At 31.3% G+C, this 25,553-nt stretch overlaps 2 long non-coding RNA genes across 3 annotated transcripts; one reads left to right on the forward strand and one right to left on the reverse strand.

Moving 5' to 3' along the window:
* Positions 1–486: 486 nt before the first annotated feature.
* Positions 487–15,227, reverse strand: LOC139498936 (uncharacterized). Its single transcript, XR_011658048.1, has 4 exons — positions 15,112–15,227; positions 8,244–8,330; positions 6,210–6,294; positions 487–841 (listed from the first exon to the last, which is right to left on the reverse strand). It is a non-coding gene; the product is annotated as an uncharacterized lncRNA (long non-coding RNA).
* Positions 3,587–25,346, forward strand: LOC139498937 (uncharacterized). 2 transcript variants are annotated; one of them, XR_011658049.1, is made up of 3 exons: positions 3,587–4,605; positions 23,345–23,550; positions 24,562–25,346. It is a non-coding gene; the product is annotated as an uncharacterized lncRNA (long non-coding RNA). The 2 variants fall into 2 exon arrangements; XR_011658050.1 differs by lacking the exon at positions 3,587–4,605 and adding an exon at positions 15,353–15,574.
* The last annotated feature ends 207 nt before the right edge of the window (positions 25,347–25,553 follow it).

Genomic DNA, 25,553 nt, shown 5'->3' on the forward strand with positions numbered 1-25,553 from the left:
GAGCAGATACTTTAAACACTTTTGTGTAATCCAGCATTATATAAGATGTTTTTGTGTCTAATGTTATAGTGCAGTTTGAGCACTCCAAAAAATGTTCATTATGTCCACTGGTTGTGTTTGGTTGCTGTCTGCCATATTAAATGGATTTCCTTTTTTATGTTTTTTGATTAAATTTGTCTATTAGCTTTCTCTTTTGAAATTAAAAGAAAACAGTTCACAAATTAGGTGTGCTGGGCTTATTTTAATTAACCTTCATCAGAAACATACAACAAAATTTTTTACAGCAAATGATGTAGATACCCTTATCTTGGGACTTAATAAGCCCATGTAAATCTTTAAATTAAGGCTTTTGCTTATTGTTGAAGACTTCAGGTGACCTGTACTTGTTTACATCAGTGCCCTATTATGCAGGGCTAGTAGTTGTCTCAATTGCAATCATTCCATGTATCCTTGCTTTTGTATCATTTAAAGACTTCAATTCTTAAATCATTTAAGTTAACACATTTTAATTTCAAAACATTCAACAGATATTTCCAAATAACAAATTTTGTAAACAACAGATGTAATTGGTAACTGGTAATTATTTTACAGTCAATATGTTTTTATATTTATCAAGAGGCATCATAATCATGTTCATTAAATTCTTTCCTTGTCAGACTATTACTGATCTCAAAACCAGTGAAAATTGCAAGTAGCTTTTAGTTTCTAGTAGTACTATTTTGATAAGATGTGTAATTTTTCGTCATTTCTTTTGATGTTCTGTCATAACCAGTCAGACTATTTCACCAAGATGTTATCAAATTCTCCTAGTACTTCATAGTGCTCTTTTTTCAATAATAATCTGAAATACACAAAATCAACAATTTAGTAACTTCATAATGTACAAACTTTAACATGTCAGATTAATATGATGAAGAAAATGATGTGCAGCGAAGCCTTGTTATTTGACTGACCAGTTGGTGCATGTTTGGACACAATATTCAAGCTTGATAGACTGTCTGTATTTGGATTTTGTTGAAAATTTTGAGGAGAAAAAAATCCCCCTCCCCCAATTTTTTTCAACCCCCTTTCAGTAATTACCCCAAAACTTAATCCCAGCCTTTTCCTTTGTGGTATGGTACTTTGCAGTACAATTTTAAAGAAATCCATACACTTAAACACAAAATATTGTCTGGAAATTAGAAAAATGCTTGTTTTTGACCCCCTATTTCCTGAACGTTTGAGGCAATTACCCCTTTAAACAATTCCAGTCTACCCTTTGTGATATGGAACCTTGAAGAACAGAAGAACAATTTCAGAGAGATTAGTACACTGGCACACAAGTTAATGTCTGGAAACTACAAAAATGCTTCTTTTTTGCCCCTAATTTCAAAACTGTTGGTACCATCACCCCAAAAATCAACCCAACCTTCCTTTTTGGTATTAAACCTTGTGTAAAATTTCATGGATATCCATTCGCTTTAACTTTATAATTATCCGGAAACCATATGTGTCGACATACATCGCTAACAACAACATCATACCATAATATGACTCAATTTTATTCTTCGAACTTATAAAAATCAGGACGCTGTTTTTTACTTTTTAATTGTTTAACATTTTACAATGGGGGGCTTTTATTAATAGCTTATTACAATATATATGGTAATTATTTTTGCTAAAGGCTGAAAGCAAACCACTGAACTGTCATTGTTCATAAAGATAGTTTTCATGGGCAATCTTAGCACATCTCTTCATTTTTACATGATGATCATTTTGAAAATCAGTCATTGTTATTTGTGGAAACCCTTCTTGGAATTTAGTGAAACTTGAATATATGAGCATAACCATTTTTATGATAAAAAATTTCAAAATATTTTCATTTCCTGTATCTACATGATCTAATTAATAAAGGATTTTAGTATTTTTGCAGTTAACATTAATCTGTAGCTTCTTTCTAATGTTTAATATAAAACCACACGCTGAAATGTCTCGCCTTCTTTTGTAGTCCTTAAAATAAAGCTTTATTACAATTGAAACATAACCTTAACATTAACCAAAAAAACTAAAAATTTACCACTAAACCATGAAAATGAGGCCAAGGACAGGCAAGGTGAAATGAACCATACAAGGCACACATCTATACAGCTAATAATTCTTCCATACAACTAATATATTTCCATACACCTAATATAGTTATTATAGCAGTAGACTTATTGCATATAGTATTAGATAAAAAGACAAAAACTCAAAAACTTAACTTTGACCACTGACAATGAAAATGAGGTCAAGGGCAGATGACACATACCAGCTAGAAATGTACACCTAACAATCATTCTGTTTTTATTTCCATACACCAAATATATTAGACCTTTTGCAAATAGTATATGAAAAACAGAAAAAAACCCCACAAAAACTCAACTATAATCACTGAACCATGGAAATGAGGTCAAGGTCAGATGACACCTGCCAGTTGGACATGTACACCTTACAGTCCTCCATACACCAAATATACTAGACATGTTGCTTTTAGTATCTGAGATATGGACTTGACCACCAAAACTTAACCTTGTTCACTGATCCATGAAAGGAGGGTGAGGTCAAGTGAAAACTGTATGACAGCCATGAGGACCTTGCAAGGTACTCACATACCAAATATAGTTATCCTATTACTTATAATAAGAGAGAATTTCACTTTACAAACCAGATGCTCCGCAGGGCACAGCTTTAAAGGACCACATAGGTCGAACCCTGAACAGTTGGGGCAAGTATGGACACAACATTTAAGCTTGATACAGCTCTGAATTTGGATTGTGATTAAATAGTTGACACAAGATAGGTTTCTGACACAGAATGAATGTGGTCTAAGAACTTACACTTAATAAACTGTTATCACAGAGATATGTATCGCCTTTTTGTAATTTTGATAATGCAATGTTGAAATTAAATAGCAATATTTGAACATGTAAGTTATGCAAATATTCATGTAATTTTGATTATGCAATGTTGAAATTAAATAGCAATATTTTAACATGTAAGTTATGCAAATATTCATGTAATTTTGATAAAGCAATGTTGAAATTAAATAGCAATATTTTAACATGTAAGTTATGCAAATATTCAAAGTCTCAGGGCTATGAACAATGACTGAAGGTACATGGCTAAACAATCTCCATGGAATGAGATGTGCCAATGATAAATATAATACAACTGCATACCAATTTCCATTGACTCATAATAAGTAGTTCCCTTTAAACACAAACATTAACTTTTAAACTATGTAAAAGTTTCAAAGTCAATGAACCATGATCAGGGGTGGGGCTATATAATCTCCATGAAAACAACACTTTCAAATGACAATAAATTTGCATACCAAATATCATTGACTTAACATTAGCAGTTCATCTTAAACTGATATTATCACAAACTAATACATGTAAACTAAGCAAAAGTTTCAAAGTCAATAGACCATGACTGAGGGGGCAGGGTCAAATATTCTCCATGGAAATGAGATGTGCTAATGTTTATAAAACTGAACACCAATTAACATTGGCCTACCACTAATGGTTCCCCTTGAGCTGACCTTATCACAAACTAATACATATTAACTTAGCAAAATTATTAAAGTCTATAGACCATGACTAAGGAGGCGGAGTCAAAAAATCTCCATGAAAATGAGATATGCCAATGCTTATACAACTGCATACCAAATATCATTCACCTACCACTAGTGGTTCACCATAAATTGACCTAATCACAAACTAATACATAGTTGATGCTGCCGCTGCGGGGAACACCATACCTATGTCTCATTTTTTTACTCCGTCAAGGCGAGAAAAAAACTTATAAATTTTAAATTGGACATTTACCTATTATGGTCAAATATCCAAAATATAAATACATGGTTAGATTCAGCATATCATCATGATCATAGAACCCCAAGAATTCAATTTTTGATGAAATCAAATAATGTGCAATTTTAGACCCTTTAGACCTCAAGCATGTCAATGTGGATCAATTTGATAACCGGGCCCAAATATTAAAAATCTAAATACACGGTTAGATTCAGCATATTAAAGAACCCCATTTTTGTTGAAATCAAACAAAGTTTAATTTGAACCCTGATTTGGACCGACAGTCCATAATCAAAAATCTAAGTACATGTTTAGATTCAGCATCAAAGAAGTCCAAGAATTCAACTTTTGTTAAAATCAAACAAAGTTTAATTTTGGACCATTTGTACCTTAATGTAGACCAATTTGAAAACAGGACCAAAAATTAAAAATCTAAGGGTGCTATAAACAGTTTCGTATAAAAAACTAGGGGTAATTCCCCCAACTAAAAATAGACTTGGAGGGAAGTCCCTTTTTATCAACATAATTGGTAAAAAAGTATCATGTTTTTTATATTTAATTGTAAAATTAAGTTAATTAGCTTCAATTAAAACAGGTTGAATGATTAAAATAATTTTTAAAAATTAGATTAAATACACATGTTTTAAGGGGAGACAAACTGTAAACATCCTGTTTTTTTGTCAGTGAAAAGTGCAAAACTTATTTGCACCCACTGTATCTCTTTTCGAAGCAGGCGAACGTAGCCTGAAGCATAAATTTTTAGAAAGACCAGGTAAAAACCTATGAAATTCATACTGTTTTGAATATGAAAAATGTGCATGTATCATGTCTGCATGGGTGTGCACATGGCCTGATTTCATGTTTTTTATGCATAGATTAGGCAATGTTTTTCCCATTTTCTCTGGATAAAACTTTTTGGTACTATTAAAAGTACAATTTATTTTTATTTCATTATAAACTAAAGAAAACTCTGATTCTAATGATATCTAGTTTTATACAAGTATCTTCATTAACATTAACACCACTAAGGGTCAACTATAGATGGTCCCTCAAAATATGACGTCATAGAAAAAAACTGTTGATTGCACCCTAAATACACGGTTAGATTTGACATATATACAAGAACCCAAATAATTCAGTTTTTGATGAAATCAAACAAAGTTTAATTTTGAACCCTTTGGACCCTCATTCCTTAACTGTTTGGGACCAAAACTCCCAAAATCAATAACAACCTTCCTTTTGTGGTCATAAACTTTGTGTTAAATTTCATAGATTTCTATTCACTTATACTATTAAAGTTATTGTGCAAAAACCAAGAAAAATGCTTATTTGGGCCCTTTAACTCCTAATCTGTTGGGACCAAAACTCCCAAAATCAATTTGAAACTTCCTTTTCTAGTCTTTAACCTTGTGTTTAAATTTCATAGGTTTCTATTTACTTATACTAGTTATAGTGTGAAAACCAAATGTCTTCGGATGACAACGACAACGACGCCAACCTCATACCAATATACGACCAAAATTTTGAATTTTTGCAGTCGTATAAAAATCTTAACTTTTTTTTCAAGTAGACACTCAACCATGAAAATTAGGTCAAGGGCATTGGACATGTGACTGAGAGAAACTTGGTAACCTGAGGCATCTTGGTATATATTCAAAGTATGAAGCATCCAGGTCTTCATCCTTCTAAAATATAAAGCTTTTAAGAATTCAGCTAACTCCTCTGCTGGCCCCCAGAACATTATATATATGTCGAGCTTTCTGCAACAAAAGTTGCAGGCTCGACAATAAGATGATGTGGTATAATAGTCTATTTTCACATTATCAACTTTTGACTCGGATTCTGTTTTTTCAACAGGTTTTAATACCTTCTCTGTGGTAAGACATCCTGGTACTCTGTCACTACAAACACCCGAAAGAAGTAAATTCAAAAATATAAATGGTGCAATTTTGGGGGAAGGTTTACTGTTTTCTGATGATTTAGTCATGTATAGAAAACATAATGGCATATGCATTAAACAGTTAACTTCCCTCAATTTTGTTCCGATTAAAGTGGGTACATGTAAATAGGAAATTTGTCTATTGCCAATGACACAATATCCACCTTGAATGACATGGACATCAAATAACTGATACCATGGATACTCTGTCATACTTTCACAGATTTCTATGAAACTTTGCAGATGCTTTTATGATTGCATTTTTAGTTGTGCTTTTAAATGTTGATGGTATGTTTTAATATACATGTACTGCCCACTTTAAACAAATTTTATTGTTTCACATACAGTTATTACCATCTTACCCAATACATCTTTGATGCATACTCGAGGTACATGTATTAATGCAAATATAAACATTACTTTAAATTTATGTTTACCTTCATTTGATATCCTTAATCTTCAGTCAAACTTTCCGACTCCTCAAACATTTTTTTGTCAACAGAGGAAATTTATCTCCTTTATCTACAATAAAATCCTAATTAAAACTAGACCTTACAAAAAACTCTGTGGCTAATTTATTAAATAATTAGAAGTTGACTGACAATTTCAACCATTCATGATACTTATTTGATGATCTTTTCTTGTTGATCATTTTTGCGACTTAAACTAAAATTTCTCTCCATCTATATGTTATTTGTTTAGATGACATCAAGTGATGGCTATAATCATTCATTTATAGGTCTAGGTTAGCTTTTAAGGGCATACGATACAGTTACAGAGGAGGTAATGACGTTGCTAATGCAAAATGTTATTTTCGCGACATCAAACTTTAACATACCAGGGAAAAATGCATTTTTCAACTGATTTTGATCATTCAAACTGAATTTATTTGAAAACGAGTTCATGGAACCCCATTTTTCAAAACAGCAATTTGTTTGACTTTCAATTTGCAGGGAGATTATGTGACCCAAATTTAGGATTTTTTTTAATTTTGATAAACATAAAGCCAAAAATGACATATTTTTCCTCAATTCATGAACATTTGATAAATACGAGTTATTTCGGAATAAAAAATGCATAATTTTATAGGATACTTATAAAATACAGAAATTACCGATTATTAAAGTCATAAGAAACCTCAAATTAAAAAAAAATATGCATATGTTTTTTATAACTATAAAATGGTTAGTTTTCATTAAACAACTTATGTACATATATACTTTTTTCTGAGGAAAATTCTTTAATTTGTCCACATTTAGAAGAAGAGTACTTATTTTTAATTGCTTGCTGCCAGCAAGCAATTTGCCGACATATTTTCCGTATGCATAGTGACCCGAGCGTAACCCTCCTCGTAAAAATCCGGTGACCACAATACGCATGGATCTGTCATTGAAATAAACAAATATCTGATTATACATGTTAAACACGTGCTCAATACCCATGCTTTTTGTGATTTGTTTACTATAAGGTGACAATCGGTTAAACTCGGCTTCTAATCATGGCATTTAATGAGCAGCCATATTTGTTCAATCATAACAGAGAGAGAAAAAAATTGGCGATTATATGATACATTTGCGAAAATAATGATAAAATCGTGCACATAGGACTAAGTTTATGAATGTATACATCCATTGGTTCAAGAATTGGACAAACATTATTTTTCACCACTCACTCGTTTCATATGACTTTAACAAAAAACAATTTGTGTTTATCTTTTATAACAATAAAAATATGTCTTTTTTTCGAAAAAAGAAAATACGGCCACATATCTGAATTTTGAGCAAATATACAAAATTTCGACCTCATTTTTCTCAAAAAGTAGCACATGAAGGTATATTTTTTATTACATATTTGATTAAATCAGGTAAAAAATAGCCTATATGCAAATTTTCACGAACTTGTAAATACAGGATCAAAACTGTACGGTATGCCCTTAAGAGAAATTCAGCCCATTGTGTAAGGACAAGGATAAAATATTGATTATTAGAACATGCTTTCAGTAACTGCTATAAATCTCAGATGTGTATTTCATGTGTTTTTGTTTTAGGATTTTTTATTGTGCTTTGACTTTGTATTGATCTTAGAATTAAGCCCTTTTCAAATGATTTTTATAGTTTGCTAGTTGAAATGTTGCACCACTGTCATAGGTTAGAAGGAGAGTTTCGTGCCAGCAACCATTTTTAATGTTTTACAAACTCCATGTGTCTGTCTCAATTCAGGAGCTTGTAATTCAGTAGTTTGTTGCTGTATATCATAACAGTTTATCGTTCAATGTTTTGTTAATAAAACAGGCCCAAAGTTGTTCATTGGTAATTTCAAGTCCTTGACGTTGTATAGCTCATTGTTGAAAGATGTACAGTTACCTTTGGTTGTTAATTTTTGTCTCACTGGTCTCTCATGGAGAGTTGTTTCATTTACAATCATACCACATCTTCTTATTTTTACAAAACATTTAAATAAGTATACTTCACCTTAGAAGCTGCAAACAAAATGGTACAGTCCAAGTTCCTTTTCTCTTTGTTTCTTCAACATCATTTGTATGAATGTATCTGCAACATCTACAAGGAAAAATTGTTTCTGTAAAAATGATAAACGTACTTAAATCTTATACTTTATTACTTAATAAAAAAAAATGGGGTCACCGTTCACAATCTGCCTTCGAAAGAAGCATACATTTTTGTAAAGGTACCTTTTTTCTGTTGAACTAGTAATAGCAGAAATAGAGGTAATACCGAAATAAGAGAACTTAATTACAGAAATCGCTCAAATTTTACAATAGTTTAGTTTAAGAACAGCTTAATTGAAAATAATAATAAAAAATAAAGGTCACGGATGAGTTCCAAAAATGGCATTTTTATACCAAAGGGAGATAATTTTGAGCAATTTTAATGATATCTACATTTTACAATTCGTCTGAGGCCATCAAAAATTGATTTTTTAAAATTATTTTTGTACCATATGATAAGGTAACAAATAAAAGGAGTAGGAAAAGTTCCAATTTTGGCCTCAAATTTCAAATTCATCTAACGAAAGATTTTGGACACTTTTTAAACTCTTAACTGTCTATTTCAATTGATTCAATCTAGTTAATGTGAAAGATTTTGACTGACTTAGTCATTAAAAACGCTCAGATTCAAGCTTTCGTATGAAAAATCTATTGAATTTGCCAAAAAATGTCACTTTTCTGATGGTTTTTGTCAAAAAATGAAAGTGGCTGCATCCTCAACCTTTACATGTATATATATATTATGTATTATCATTAAATACAATTAAAGAACCTTAGTGAGCACACTCACATACCCAACGTCCCCACATTGTCATTGGAGAAATTAAATTAGTGTAAGAAAAAAATTGTATAAGAAAAATTAATATCCTGCCAATATGCACATCTAAATAGTATGTCCTTATTATCTACAAAATTTCATGAAATTCTGTTGTGTGGATTCAGAAGAGTTGAGATGACAAACTGTTGCAGAAGTACATTGAAGCAAATAAGTTCAAAGGGGCGTAACTCCTAGAAAAAAAATTGAATCACAATTTTCCGTCGATATGCAGAACTACATAGTATGTCCTTATTATCTGAAAAGGTTTCGTGAAATTCTGTTGTGTGGTTTGAGAGGAGTTGCGATGACAAACTGTTGCAGTAGTACATTAAAGTAAATAAGTTCAAAGGGGCGTAACACCTAGAAAAAAAATTGAAACGCAATTTCCCGTCAATATGCACAACTACATAGTATGTCCTTATTATCTGAAAAGGTTTCATGAAATTCTGATGCATGGTTTGAAAGGAGTTGTGATGACAAGAAACAGGACTGACGGACGGACGAACGGGTCAAAAACATTATACCCTCCGCAACTCGTTGCATGGGGTATAATTAACATTTCAATATTATAAATGAACACGAATAATAACAATATCATAATGTAAGGGGAAAATTTACACTTTCATTTAAGACAGAAACCGTCTAAAATTTACCAAAAAATCTAAAATTTTGAAGATTTCAGTAATTTAGCATTACTTAATGATGCTAGTACCTGATATATGCATTGTATTGTCAAAAACATCCTATATTTATTTAGCAGAAGCATGCTACTTTCCAATAAATAGCTTAAGGATTACATTTTCACAATTTTGTAAAACTGCTATATTATGGGGCCAAAAAGGGGTCTTACTGAATCTACTCCTTTGTAATGAAAAAATAAATGTTTATTTTTGTCTTAAATTTTAATGCATGTACCCTCGAGCCTCCTTATTGTAACTTATAGTAGTTTCTGGTTTTATCATTGTTGAAGGCCATACAGTGACCTAAAGTTGTTAATTTCTAATGTAATTGTGTCTATTGTCTAGAGACTAGATTTGTCTCATTGGCAATCATACAGTATACCATATTTTCCTTTTAATTTGTTGACTTAATATTCTGAATATTTCAACACCTATTCACATATTTTTAAACTAGAAATCAATGGTGGATCTAGAAATTTTCATAAGAGGGGGACCTTTTACTGCCTAAGAGGGGGTCCCTACTCGAGTCATTCCCTATACAATCAACTAAATTTTTCTAACAAAAGGTGTTGTCAGACCGGGCCCCCTGATTCTGCCTATTTAGAAACATAATAGTGAGTTGTCTCATTGGCAATCATACAGTGTACCACATTTTCTTTTTAATTTGTTGACTTAATATATTTCTTAATATTTTCAACACCTATTCACATATTTTTAAACTAGAAAACAATGGCGGATCTAGAAATTTTCATAAGAGGGGGCCCATAGACTGCCTAAGAGGGGGTCCCCACTTCAGTCTTTTCCCCTTACATTATGATATTGTAAAGTCAATTGTAAAATACGGGTATAGATTTGAAAATCTTACAACTGAATTCAGTCTATTGAAAGATGCTTATAAATGCAGCCAAGAGCTTCACAAATCTAACATAACTTCTTCTGCCAGTTCTCATTTGCTAGTAGAAAAAGTTTTTGAAATTAAACAAGAACATGAAGAAGTAAAACATTTCGGACAATATAAATTTTTGAACATATCTTGCAAATTAATTCACACTAAATATATTAGCAATTGGTATGCTAGCCAAAATAAAGCTTCTGATGGAAAACTGTATAATAATGTGAAATTTAAGCTAGGGTCATGCTTCAATGATTCCCTATATATAAACAGTGGCGGATCCAAAAATTTTCATAAGTGGGGGCCCACTGACTGACCTAAGAGGGGGCCGCTCCAGTCACGCTTCAGTGATTTCCTATATAAGCAACCAAATTTTTCCAAAAAAAGGGGAGGGGGGGGAAGGCCCCCTCCTAAATGATAAATCCGCCTCTGATAAACCAATTTTTTCCCACGAAAGGGGGGGGGGGGCAAGGATCTGACTATGCATTGGGAACATGTGTACATGTATTAAATATACTGTTCCCAGCTGACACCTTATATGTATAGGAAGTGCCCCCTCCCGAGATTCCTGTTTATTCAATTCAATTCAATATTTTATTGGAAAGAGCTCAATAGAGGCGTGATCCAAATACAGATAATTAATAATATTAAAACAACACACAAATGAAATAAAGATTCATGGAACAAGTCAAGCCAATTCTATGTATACAAATACATTATAAACTGATATTGATACCATAGACTTATATTTCAGTATTATTCTAGATTTTCATATATTTACTTAAAACACACAATATAAGATATTTATATATATATACATGTATGTATATGGACAAACTACTGTCAAGGATTATTATCTGATGAAACGGTATGGTGGTCTCTCAAATCAAGAGCTTCTTCAATATACATATATGTACATACAAATAGATTTTAATTCCTTTTCAGACATAGGATTTAACATTTTGGTAAAATTTTCATCCAAATTATTTAAATTTATATCATTAATTTTATATTTAGATCTAATTTTGTTATATTGCAGACATTTAATCAAGAAATGAATCTCATTTTCAATTTTTCCTGTGCAAAATTTACAAAATCTCTCATTAGATGGTATTTTTGGTCTTGCATACCTCCCAGTTATTCTATTGCTAATGAGTGTGCATTATTCTTAATTTAGTGAGTTTTTTTCAATTAACCCTTTCCTCCATTGAATTTTTTTTTTTGCATACTTGATTCGCATAGGATTTTTTTGATAAAATGCTGAACATATGCTTTAAAGTATTAAGGCATTGCGAAAAACAACTATTTCATCAAATAAATTTGAGTCGGATATATATATATTCCTATGATATTCCTTTTCATAATGGATACCAATTTTATAAAGTCAACTGCAGACACTTTGTAGTCAAAGTGTTTCAACTGAGGTACTACATAGGCGTCAAAAGGCGTCATTATTGAGTAAGGGGGGTGGCGTCAAAAGGCGTCATCATGGAGGAAAGGGTTAAAGGTATTTAGGAATATTAAAATTTAAATATTCTTGTTGTTTAAATTTTACTAAAAAATAAAAGTTTACCACAGTGTCCATGTGTCCATCTTTTATTTTATAAAGTTCAAATATAATTTTATTTTTGTAGAAATCTTCTAGTTTCTGTTTGAAATTACTATTACAATGCTTTTTAAATGGTATTGCAATATATTTCATTAATTCAGATAGTTTATAAGACCATGAATTTTCTCTATTTGTGAGAGTTTTGTCCACTTCAAAAGCAGCCTTGAAAATTTCATGCGGACCACCAGACTGTTCACCAATATTACTGAGACGCTCATAATATTTATACATAAGTTGATAACATTTAATGCTAATGGGTAAAGTGCCCAATTCACACCGCACTGCTAGATTGGAAGACTTTCCATGAACCACAAGTATGTTTTTAAATATGGAGTTTTGTGTTTTGTCTAATTTACTTTTGTCTATAAATGCTTCAAAATTTGGTTTGAATTCTGATAACCATACTTCTGATCCATAAGTTAAAATAGGAGTTATCATTGAATTAAAAAGCTGGAGATAAGTCTTAACAGACAAATTTTCACTATATGGAAGTTTTGACTTCAATGCAAAATATGCTGTTTTAGCTTTATCTGAGAGGCTTGACACTGCTTGTATACATTTTCCAGAGCTATGAAAATCAACTCCTAAGTATTTATAACAATCAACAATTTCAATTGCATTAGAACTGTAATAAAAGTAAACGTTTTTTTAATTTACTTTTAGTTTTAGAGAAAATTCTTAAGGTTCAAGTCCAGTTTCCATTCAGTACTATGTTTTTGTAAATAATCAAGAGAGTTTTGGAGACCATCTGCATATTCCAATATCAATAACAAATCATCAGCATACAATAAATGGTTCACTTTTTGACCATTTAAAGGAGTAGGTCCGGTAAGGTCTGATTTCGGCCTAAATTTTCAAGTTCATCTAACGAAAGATTTTAGACACTTTTTAAACACTCAAGTGTCTATTTCAATTGATTCAATTAGTTTATAGGAAAGATTAACTGATTACGTCATTAAAAACGCTCCAATTCAAGCTTAAATATGAAAAATCTATCAAATATGTCAAAAATAGTCACTTTTCAGATGGTTTTTGTCTAAAATGAAAGTGGCCGCATCCGTGTTCATCCTCAACTATTATATATAATATGTTTTATCATCAAATACAACTTACAGTTCAATATTATGGATGAACACGAATGCGACCACTTCCATTTAAGACGGAAACCGTTTAAAATTTAACTTAAATGATCAAATTGTGAAGATTTCAGTAAATAAGCATGACTTGATGATGCTAGTACCCAATTTATGTGCGTTGTATTGTCAAAAACAGCCCATATTTATGTAGCAAAAGCATTCTACTTTTCGATAAATATCTTAACGATTACATATTCACAACTTTCTAAAACTGCTATATTTTGGGGCCAAAAAGGGGTCTTAATGAACCTACTCCTTTACTGCACTAGTTAAGTTTGTATCTAAGTATTTTTCTATGTCATCAACAAATATATTACTGTAAATTCAGAAATTATTGCGTGCATTTATTATTGTGATTTTGTCATTTTAGACTTAAATGCGATTTTAATTATAATGATTTTGAGAAAAATCCTGTTTAATTCATATCAATGATTTCAAAATGCGAGTTAAAATTATTGCATTTACAAGTCTGTCACATTTTTCGCAATAATCAAAACCTCCCAATAATTTCTGAATTTACAGTAAATAAAGTTGGACTTAAACTGTCACCTTGTTTGACACCCTGATTATCAAGAAAAGGCTTGGTAAACATATTTTGATATTTACATGAATATAAGGTATTAGAGTACATGTCATGCAGTATATTATAAAATTTGCCTTGTATTTCTTTATTTTGTAATTTTAAGAACAGAGCTGATCTCCAGACACTGTCAAAAGCCTTTTTAAAATCTACAAAACACACATATAGTTTCTTTTTAAATTTAAACAAATATTTGTTTATTATTGTTTTTAAAATAAAGACATGATCTACAGTTCTGTAATTTTTTTCTAAAACCACTTTGATTTGAAAAAAAGGCAGGACAGGATTTTGAGTAAAAAAAAAAAGGCAGGATGAGTAACTTGGCAAAAATAAATAAAAAAAATGGCAGGATGACAATTATTGTAAAAAAGTCAGGATAAGCTAAGAAATAAAAAAGGCAGGACCAAATAGACTGAAAAATAAAAAGACAGGACAGGGATTACAACTAAAAAAAAAAAGGCAGGACAAAATTTTTCATTCTAGCCCCCCCCCCCCCATAAAAATCAAATGGTAGCTCCATTTAGCTACCATTTGATTTTTAGGGGGGGGCTAGGATGTAAATTTTGTCCTGCCTTTTTTTAGCTGTAATCTCTGTCCTGCTTTTTTATTTTTCACTGTGTTCGGTCCTGCCAGAGACATATAATACATTGTATCCTTTATATGTCTCTGGTCCTGCCTTTTTTTTTTTAGTTTATCCTGACTTTTTTACCAAAATTGTCTTATTTTTTTTTGCAAGTGTGTCATCCTGCCTTTTTTTTACTCAAAACTCCTGTCCTGCCTATTTTTTCTAATTTTATTCTAGCCCCCCCCCATAAAAATCAAATGGATAGCTCCTTTAAAAGAAACTGATTTTTTTTGCAGCTCAAAAGTTTATAAGTCACAAATCAATGGAAAACAATTATCTGGCCATAATCGGCGAACATTTCAACAAACTTCCCCATATTAATTCAAATAATTTACATTCTTAACATGACGGCTTAATATATATATATATCAGGCCGAACGTTCCCGGAATCTTCCGTTGAGACCCCCCCCCCCCCCTTTTTCCAAACGGGTATTTTGATGCGTGTTTCCTTAATGGCAGTTTTGAAAGAGAAATAATAGTAAGTGACTTTGTACCGAGAAAATTTAAGTTTTATGCATTTTACGTATCAGATCTTATCAACACATCTTCATCTTCATCCTCAAGTTTCGTTTGCTCTGTCTTTACCACGGTCTCCTTTCGTACAGAAAAGTTAGGGCATATTACTACACGCATATTTATTATCAAAGTCGCAACATCCCTAGAAAGATCAATAAAATACAAACGTGTATTGATATCATGGTTTGTTCTACAAAGAACGATGAAATGTCTTGTCATTCTAAATCAAATTAAAACTCGACAGCGGACTATTTTTATGTGCATTTAGAACATTGTTGACAGATTGCGATTCGTGCTCGCGTCGTCTGTCAAAGATGATTTGCAAATTTTTCATACTAGAAGCAAGGAGATTGAAAATTATTCACAGGAAAAACAGTTTGTTTTGAGGCAAACAAAATCAACATTCAATTAAATAAAAAAGAGAGTTAAGGAATTTACGTGGTAAGATTTTAATAGAACAAGCGAAAAAAGGATCTGAAAATGCATTTATGTCAATTATGAGGGGGAGGACAGGGGGTACTCTTTTTCCTTCTCTCACCCCTCTTCTCCTACCCCTCTTCTCCTTATTTTATTTTTTTTAATTTACCGGAAAAAAGAGATATTTTATTTTTTTCTCCAACTTCTCCTTTTTCCCAACCTTCCTCTCCTTTCTCCTATCCCCCTTTCTCCCACCCCTTTCTCCTACCTCCTTTCTCCATGTCTCCCTTATCCCTGTCCTCCCCCTCATTTATATCTGATACTGATCATAACTCATGAATAAAAATGGTATCTGGTCTCAGTTGGGCCAGAGACATATATACATGTATATATGTCTCTGGTTGGGCTGCTGTGTCACTCAGTAGTCCAAATAATTATGACGTCTGGCAAGGCTATTTTAATTTTTTTCTGGGACGCCTTCCTACAACTGTGTCAGGATTTGACTGCCAAAGTGATACAAAACTCTAGAATTCTTCTGTATATGGCTAAGTATTCAGTAAAGTGCTGTTTCAATGGGTGTCCCAGAAAAATGCATTTTTTTCATATTTTAAATTATTTTGAGTTTTAATGCAGGTAGCTAATCAATATTCACTGCATGATGAAGAGATAATATAAACAGTCTCATATGAAAAGTTTATTGTTGAATAAAGTATTTTATAAATGAAGTGTTGAATTCCCTATTTTTTGCATGCTTATTTTGTGACATGGTCGAATGACCCAAAATCAAAATTGTTTTATTAACCTTTTTGTATGAATGGCAACAGTAGGTTAAAAGGATTTTCAGGTAAAACAATAGGGTTGGCAAGGTTAAGGACACTAAAACATGAAAAATCATCGAAAAATAAGGATTAAAAACAATTTTAAATGGTCATGTTGTTGGACTAACATTTTCTGTCTTCTTCCTATGTGAAAATGAAATATAAGTTATGTAACAATAGAGGGCAATTAAATGCACAAAATATCTTGAGGCTTGAGCTTATTAACTAAAATGTGATAATTCATCATGAAGTTACAGCAGAAAGTTTTATTTTTTTCAGGAATTGTCATTAAAGTTTACTCTTGAAAAATCTGTCCAACCGTTACGGGCGAAAATTTCAATTTTCATTTGCAAGTTGCCAACTCAGTTTAAGTTTTTTTTAATGTTTATGACAACAAATTTTACGACAATCGCGATGTGCATACGGTATTGCTGTCAACTGTTCCTTTTTACTTGAGGTCAACGACATTGAAGGGGTGAACACTCTTTCTGTCCAACCAAGAGATGGAAGTTACATCCAACATTTGTCCAAAAAAATGTTACGTCCAACATCCAAGATATTCTCTAAAATGGCTACCACAAGTCACAGAATCAATTTCGCTTCTACTTTGACAATTACTTAACCTTAAATACTACCATATAAATGAAAAATAAAGAGGTTTTAAACTGTTGACAGTCTAAATTTGACATAATTTTGAAAATTAGGACGTAACAAGAGTCCATTAATTTTCTGTTGGACGAACCGTAGGACAAAATCTTCTAATGTCGGACGTAACAGCTTTTTAAAAGTATAAAGAACCTTGTTAACAACTAACAAGTCCACATAAACTAAAAAATAGTTCTCAGACCCTTCCTAGTCTCTTCTTAAGAGGTGCCCATTTTTAAATTCCCATAAGAATCAGTAAATTAATGAATTCTGTCCTATGTTTGTCCGACAGGGAATATAATCTGTCCTATGTTTGTCCTACAGTTTTTTATGGTTTTGTTTTATCCATTTATTTAATAATGAACCATTTTACCTCTTGCTGAGGAACAACAGCTGTAGATATTAGTATAAACAGCATAGTTTTGATTTTGTTTTTGACTTTCAATGATGCAAATGGAACAAATTCTCATCCAAAAATGTCCCCGTTTGTCCGACATATTTTAAGATTTTTCCAACTTATAAGTTAGTTTTTGAAAAATTTAACAAAATGATATACTTTAATTGAAGATCTTATGAACTGTCAGAGAAAAATTGATATATTTATTAACTAGGCCTTCATATAAAAGGAAAATATTCAATTTTTCAATGTCCTGTTACGTCCAACATAACCTCTGTCCAACATGCTATTTAGGTCTAATTTTATGTTTTCTGACTAAATAACTATCTTTTTACATGTAAAACCCTAAACTAGAATCATTCTCCTTTCAGAAAATCATGTTATTAAGATTGAAACAGCTACTTTTAAAATCATACATGTTGTCACACACTAACAACACTATACTGAATACTTAGCCATATACAAATACACTGTGACAGTAGCTAATCAAGAAATTAATAAAAGGGGGAACCGTCTAGTGTCTGTGGTCCTAGTGTAACAGTAGTCCAAATAATTATGACGTCTGGCAAGGCTATTTTTATTTTTTTTATGGGACGCCTTGCCAGACGTCATAATTAGTTGGAATAGTGTAACAGTAAATTTGGTCCGGTTGTAAAATTTGTTCTCCAGACTTTTTTTCCTAGTTACATGTAATTAAGTCCATGTCCATGATTTTACTAGGAATTAATGTCCCAGGACAAATGTTTCTAGGAAAATCAGTCCATAGCTAGTAATTTATGTTTATAACTTGTTTTCCTAGGAAAATATGTCACAAGACTTGTTTTTCTAATAGTTTTTTTGTATCATAAAATATATTTAAAATAGAAGATTTTTTTTTTATAGATAAGATTGGAAAATACAAATCCTTGGAAAATAGAAGAATTTTTTTTCCAATAAAAATTAAGAATATTTCATTAATAACCTAATTATTAAAAACATAAATATTCAGTTTCCTTTGCTTATAACATTTTTGATAATAAAAGACATGGACATTTTTAGTCCAAATAATTATGACGTCTTGATAGGCTATTATATCTTTTTTCTTTGACGCCTTACTTCGTCAAATTATGACGTCTTGTAAGTTGAAAGGCTTTTAGATTTTTTTTCTTTGAGTCGCCTTACTTAGTTCGTCGAAGTAAGGCTTCAAAGACAAAAAATATAATAGCCTTTCAAGCTGTCATAATTATTTGGACTAGGACATTTTTACCTAGGAGTTCAATACTAATGACATGGACATGATTTTCTAGGAAAATATGACATGGACATGATTTCCTAGGAAAATTAGTCTGGAGACAAATTTTATTTACAGCTAATTTCCTAATGCATGTAATGCAAAACTTTGGTTGGCTTGCCTTCTTTGTTTGTATAATTGTTTATACAAGCTTTGTTAATAAGATTGACATGATGGTCATCTTTATATAATATATATATATAGGCATAGTTTAACCTGTATATTTAATATTTGAATTCAATTGGATATTATCCTAATGAGTGTACAATTTAAATACAAAGCAAGCAAGCTAACTTAAGTCTTGCTCTACATGCTTTAGGAAATTAGCTGTAACAGATTGATACACAACTCTTTCGTTTTGTCAACAATGTTAAAACATATTACATTCATATTCACTTTTAAAAATTAAAGGCATAGACATTTAAACCTAGGACTTCTAATGACATGGACATGACTTTGTGGGAAAATTAATAGTCTGGGGACATAAATTTTATCAAAAATTTAACTATGTGACTCTGAAACATTACTAAAACATAAGATTTAAATTTGCAAATGCAAGTAATTGAATCTTTTATAGGATTTTATAGGACATGATTACCTAGGAAAATTTGTCTGGGGACATATATAACTAATATCGGACTAAATATATACTAGTAAATTCTGTAACCATGGACTTTTTATACTATATAGTAATATTTGTCCGTCCTGACATATTTTACCAGGACAAATTTATCACTCACACTTGTACTTGTTCGCCCTGGATCAATTTGCTCTGATTTTTTTTTTGTACTCCAGTTGCATAATGTTAATTATTTGAACATTACATGTTAAAGTTTGTTGAAAAATTTGCTGAATTTTTGTATTGCCACAACCAATTTATTATCTATTTGCTTTAAGTCACTGTCATGATAGTAGCTAGAACACTGGAGTACAATGTATTAATTTATCTTCATTGGTATTTTTTAACAAAATAATTTGTTTTTTAATACATTTGTCTCAGAATATATACAAAATGTAATTTTAAACGAACTTTTAAATCCTTGTATTAAATTCCTGTTTTCGTGATTTACAGTTCGTACATCCATGACATCATTGTTTTTATTAATTCCAAGCTGACTACTAGCTTATAAATCAAAACAAAAAGTTTGTTTTTTTATTATTGATCCATCAAAAGACAATTATCACAAAAATCAGTGAGAATAATTTACATGTTATTGAACAACTACCTTTCCTATAAACTTTTAAATATTTATGTTTTTTTTATAAATTTTAAGCTATACAATTCTTACTTGCATCTCTGAAATGTGCTTCTATGTGGTTTTGTTAGCAATTTCTGTACAGGTCTGCTAAAGGCTCAAATTGACATTTCACCCAATTTCACCATTTTCCCGCCAAAATTTGGGTTTTAAGGCAAAATTTTTATTTTTCCTTATTGGTGACCCTTGTATTTGCCAGTGACGCATACATGTATATAAGTCCTTGTATTTGCTTAATATTTGAAGCTATATTTCAGCTTTGTACATTACAGATTTGGACCAGGTCACACCTGAGGTGTCACAGACAGTTTTTATTTGATATCCCATAAAAATATGTCAGCACCTCTATTTTCATTTTATTGAAAATGGTCCCTTTAACATGCTTGTACCTATTTTGAAAGTAAAATTTTGAGCTTAAATGGTCTGGAACCCCTATTTTTTTCGACAAATTTGAGGTACTCTTTGTAAAGATTAAAATAATACGGCATTCTGATAGAGACTTTGAATAAGTCTGAGCCATCTTAACTGTGTAAAATCAAAAGAAGCAGCACGAAATAAAGTTAAAATGAATATGAGTCCCCTGTATTATATTTTAAACACCGCTTTTTTGATGATCAAGTAATTCCTAAATGAATACTGGAAAATGCTCTCCGAACATAAAATTTGCATCAAATAATAAAAAGCTTCATTTTAATCAACATAAAAATATGTTTCGAATTTGATGATTTATTGGGTATATATGATATTGCCTTCACTCAGTTATAAACTAGAAAAAAGTAATGTTTAGCTCACCTAGCCCAAAGGGCCTAGTGAGCTTTTCCCATCACTTTGCATCCGGCGTTGTTACCTTTACAAAAATCTTCTAGAACTCTGAAACTACTGGGCCAAATTAAACCAAACTTGGCCACAATTATCATTGTAGTATCTTGTTTAAAAAATATGTCAGATGACCCGGCCAACCAGCCAAGATGGCCGCCATGGCTAAAAATAGAACATAGGGGTAAAATACAGTTTTTGGCTTATAACTCAAAAACCAAAGCATTTAGAACATATATCTGACAAGGGTATAATTGGTATAATTGTTTAACAGGTGAAGATCTATCTGACCTGAAATTTTCAGATGAATCAGACAACCCATTGTTGGGTTGCTGCCCCTGAATTAGTAATTTTATAATTAAGGAAATTTTGCTGTTTTTGGTTTTTATCTTTAATATTATTATAGATAGAGATAAACTGTAAACAGCAATAATGTTCAGCAAAGAAAGATTTACAAATAAGTCAACATGACCGAAATGGTCAACAAGGTCAATTAATCCCCTATGGAGTTATTGTCCTTTATAGTCAATTTTTAACAATTTTCATAAAATTTGTAAATTTTTACTAACATTTTCCACTAAAACTACTGGGTCAAGTTTAATATATATAGAGATAATTTTAAGCAGCAAGAATGTTCAGTAAAGTAAGATGTACAAACACATCACCATCACCAAAACACAATTTTGTCATGAATCCATCTGCTTCCTTTGTTTAATATTCACATACATGTAGACCAAGGTGAGCGACACAGGTTCTTTAGAGCCTCTAGTTTAAAGTCTAGAATACCTTTTTATACAACCATAAAATTTTTGCAATCATATAATTATATTGGTATCACATCGTCTTTGTGGTCAGCTGAGCATCGTTCAAAGACGGATGGTTTCCAGATAATAACTTTAGTACAAGTTAATCATGTTAATAGAAATGAATAGAATTTTAACACAATGTTTTAAACAACAAAAGGAAGCTTGGGATTGATATTGGGGGTTATGGTCCCTAAGGTTTAGGATAAGGGGACCAAAACAAGCATTTATCTAGTTTCAGGACAATAAGTTGTGTATAAGTATTTCAATTCCTCTGAAATTGTACCACAATGTTAAATATTATAAGATTTGAAGAAGGTTGGAATTTATTTTTAGGGTTATGGGGCAAACAGTCAAGAATGATGGGCCAAACACAAGCATTTTTGTAGTTTTAAGTTAATGACTTGTGTAAAAGTGTATGATCTTTCTGAAATTATACCCCAATGCTCTATACTACTATGGGATGGTTAGGATTGGCTGAGGGTATAGATAAAACCATTTATGAATAAGGGGCAAAAAAGATGAAAAACAATTATTTTTCTGGTTAAAGGTTAGTCAAGACAATTTGAAAGCTGTGTAAGGGAGGTAATCCAAAAGTTATATTTGAATTATTTCACACAACTTTTAAGGTGGTACCTAACACTACAGGGAGATAACTCTGTAAAGTCAGCTAAACGTTTTAATTACGTTGTGTTGTTAAAGGGATATTAAGCTTTTCAATGATCAAAATGAGTGTTTGTCAAACTGCTATATAACCAGTGTAATTTTTCTGATAAAACGGTTGGTTCAAAAAAATTTAAATTTTTATATTTTTGTCAAAGGGTCAAAGTAAATACTTTGTCAAAATTTTAAGAAAATTAAACGAGCCAAATTAATTTTAGTTCAAGTGTTGGGTACCACCTTAAAGATGTGATTTTGAAATTTACCAACATATATAACTTCGGTATTAATAAAATCCATTGGAAATTTGCCAATAACTTAAGTTTAATTAAAAAAAATGCCAATAGTTTTAGCATAAGTAAATATAAATCTTTGAAGTTTGAAACCACAAAAAGGAAGGTTTGGATTGATTTGGGGGTTAATTTATGGTCCCTTTGGTGTAGGAAAAAGGGGTATAAAAGGGGCCCAAATAATCAATTTTCTATTGTCCAGACAATAATTTGTAGAACAGTTTATAGAATTGCCTGAAGTTTCCACACCACAAAACTCCAAAGGATAGTTAGGGTTGGAATATTGGAGTTATGACTCAATCTGTTTATGAATTAGGAGCAACAAAAGGGGAAAAACAAGGGTTTCCTGGTTAATGGACAATTACTTTAGATTTGTTTCTTTTTGTTGGTGCCTTTTTTTGCTAGTTCTTTTATGAATTTGTATGCTCTACCTACAATAGTAGAGAAGCATTATGTTTTCTAGTCTGTGCGTCCTTTCGTCTGTTTGTTTGTCTGTCCATCCATTCTTCCCACTTCAGGTTAATGTTTTTGGTCAAGATAGTTTTTGATGAAGCTGAAGTCCAATCAACTTGAAACTTACTACAAATGTTCCTTATGACATGATCTTTCTTATTTTTAAACAAACAAAATTAAAGACTTTTGACCCCATTTTTATGGTTCACTGAACATAGAAATTAAAAGTGTTCCCTCAGTTTCAGGTTAAAGTTTTTTTAGTCAAGGTAGTTTTTGATGAAGTTAAAGTCCAATCAATTTGAAACTTAGTACACATTTATCATTAATAAAGCTGATTGTGTCGTTTCATATTAATTAAAATTTATTTACCTAATTTATAATTTCAGCTTTTCCATGCATTGTAAGATTTCCAGAATATAGAACATGTAGTTCCTGATAAAAAAAAACACCAAAAGATTGCTACGATAAAACTGCTGTAACTATTTGTAATACAGAATGCATCAAGATGGTGGTATGCTACATATATAATATTGATACTATGACAGATGAGAAAAGAAACTGAAGACATAACCAAATGCTAAAGTCAGCAAAGGTATGATTATAACTGTTACTGATGTTTGAAGAAGTGTGTCATTATAGCATCTACAAATATTTCAATCAAACATGGTTCAGTACTTCAGACTAGTTTTAATTTAAAAGAATTAAATGGCTACTAACATCCATTGCTAATTACGGCTTATTTTAAAACCTCCTGTTAAAAATAAGAGGGGTGAAATATACCATAGCAACATTCAAACTCATAAATCGAAAATAAACTGACAACACCATGGCTTAAAATGAAAAAGACAAACAGACAATTAATAGTACACTAGAAACAACATTAAAAACTAAAAACTGAGCCACACAAACCCCACCAAAAACTGGGGTTGATCTCAGGGTCTCCTGAAGGGTAAGCAGATCCTGCTCCACATGTGGCACCCTTCGTGTTGCACATGTTATTACAAACTTGGTATATAGTCTATTTCGGTAGATCACATTCATGAAAAGGAAAGGGGATTGTAGGCACGAAGTAAGAAACATCCGATATCATCTGTGAAATGGTTTATCCATAATGGTCAACCAACTGTGATGATTGGGTAACCTGTATTATATTCAGGGGTGAATCCAGACATTTCTAAAGGGGGGGTTCAAACTATATGTCTCCATTCAAGTGCATTGATCGTCTCAAAAAAAGGGGGGTTTCAACCACCAGAACCCTCCCCTTGGATCCACCACTGATATTTGAGAAATTGCCACAATACATTTTGTTGATATCAAATTAAAGTTGAGAAGCTACGGTAATCTATATATGTTTATCTACTTTTCATTGTCTACTCTCACCTTGATTACCGTAGTAAATAAATAAAAATCATGTTGGAAGAAAAATTTAGTCATGTGTATATGTTTTAGGAACTAGTTGTGGTATGTTCTTCAGATTGAAACATGCAACAGAAAGTTCAATCATGACCATAAAGCAGGCAAGACATTTCTGAATTCAGTATGTACAATCTTGTAAAAATATGTCAAACTATGTCAAAGCATATTTTTTGTTTTGTTTTTTCAGATTAAGATATAAAATGTATAAGGAGTAGATATTTTCCTGAAGATCTCATTTATGTCTCGAATGTGAAGGGAACAGAAGCTATCATGATGATTCTTTAAAGAAAAGATACAGAAACACAAGCTCCTGTAGACACTTATGAAAAAGAAGATGTTTTTGCAATGAATATGTGTGAATGTGATAAATTATGGCAAATCAACATGGTCAATTAACAACAATATGTTCTACAAATTTCCTAGATTTATAAGTTTCATAACATTTAGTTGAGGCAAACTGAAGTTAGATAACGAAAAAAATTGCAAATAAATATTGTTATTAAATACTCAGTTTTAGTTATTTTTATTTTGATATTAAAAAATATACTGTATTAGATAAAAACTAGTTATACATTTAAAAAATTAGTATTAAACCCTCATGTCTCCCTGCATTAGAAGTTGCATAATTTAGCATTTACAGATGAAACATAATTGTGAGTAAAGTTCAACATGTGAAATAGTCTGACTGGATATGACAGAACATCAAAAGAAATGACGAAAAATTACACATCTTATCAAAATAGTACTACTAGAAACCAAAAGGTACTTGCAATTTTCACTGGTTTTAATTGAGATCAGTAACAGTCTGACAAGGAAAGAATTTAATGAACATGATTATGATGCCTCTTGATAAATATAAAAACATATTGACTGTAAAATAATTACCAGTTACCAATTATATCTGTTGTTTACAAAATTTGTTATTTGGAAATATCTGTTGAATGTTTTGAAATTAAAATGTGTTAACTGAAATGATTAAAGAATTGAAGTCTTTAAATGATACAAAAGCAAGGATACATTGAATGATTGCAATTGAGACAACTACTAGCCCTGCATAGTAGGGCACTGATGTAAACAAGTACAGTTCACCTGAAGTCTTCAACAATGAGCAAAAGCCTGCATTTAAAGATCATTATACATGGGCTTATTAAGTCCCAAGATAATGGTATCTACATCCTT

This window comes from Mytilus edulis, chromosome 12 (assembly GCF_963676685.1).
Source record: "Mytilus edulis chromosome 12, xbMytEdul2.2, whole genome shotgun sequence".
Lineage (NCBI taxonomy): Eukaryota > Metazoa > Mollusca > Bivalvia > Mytilida > Mytilidae > Mytilus > Mytilus edulis.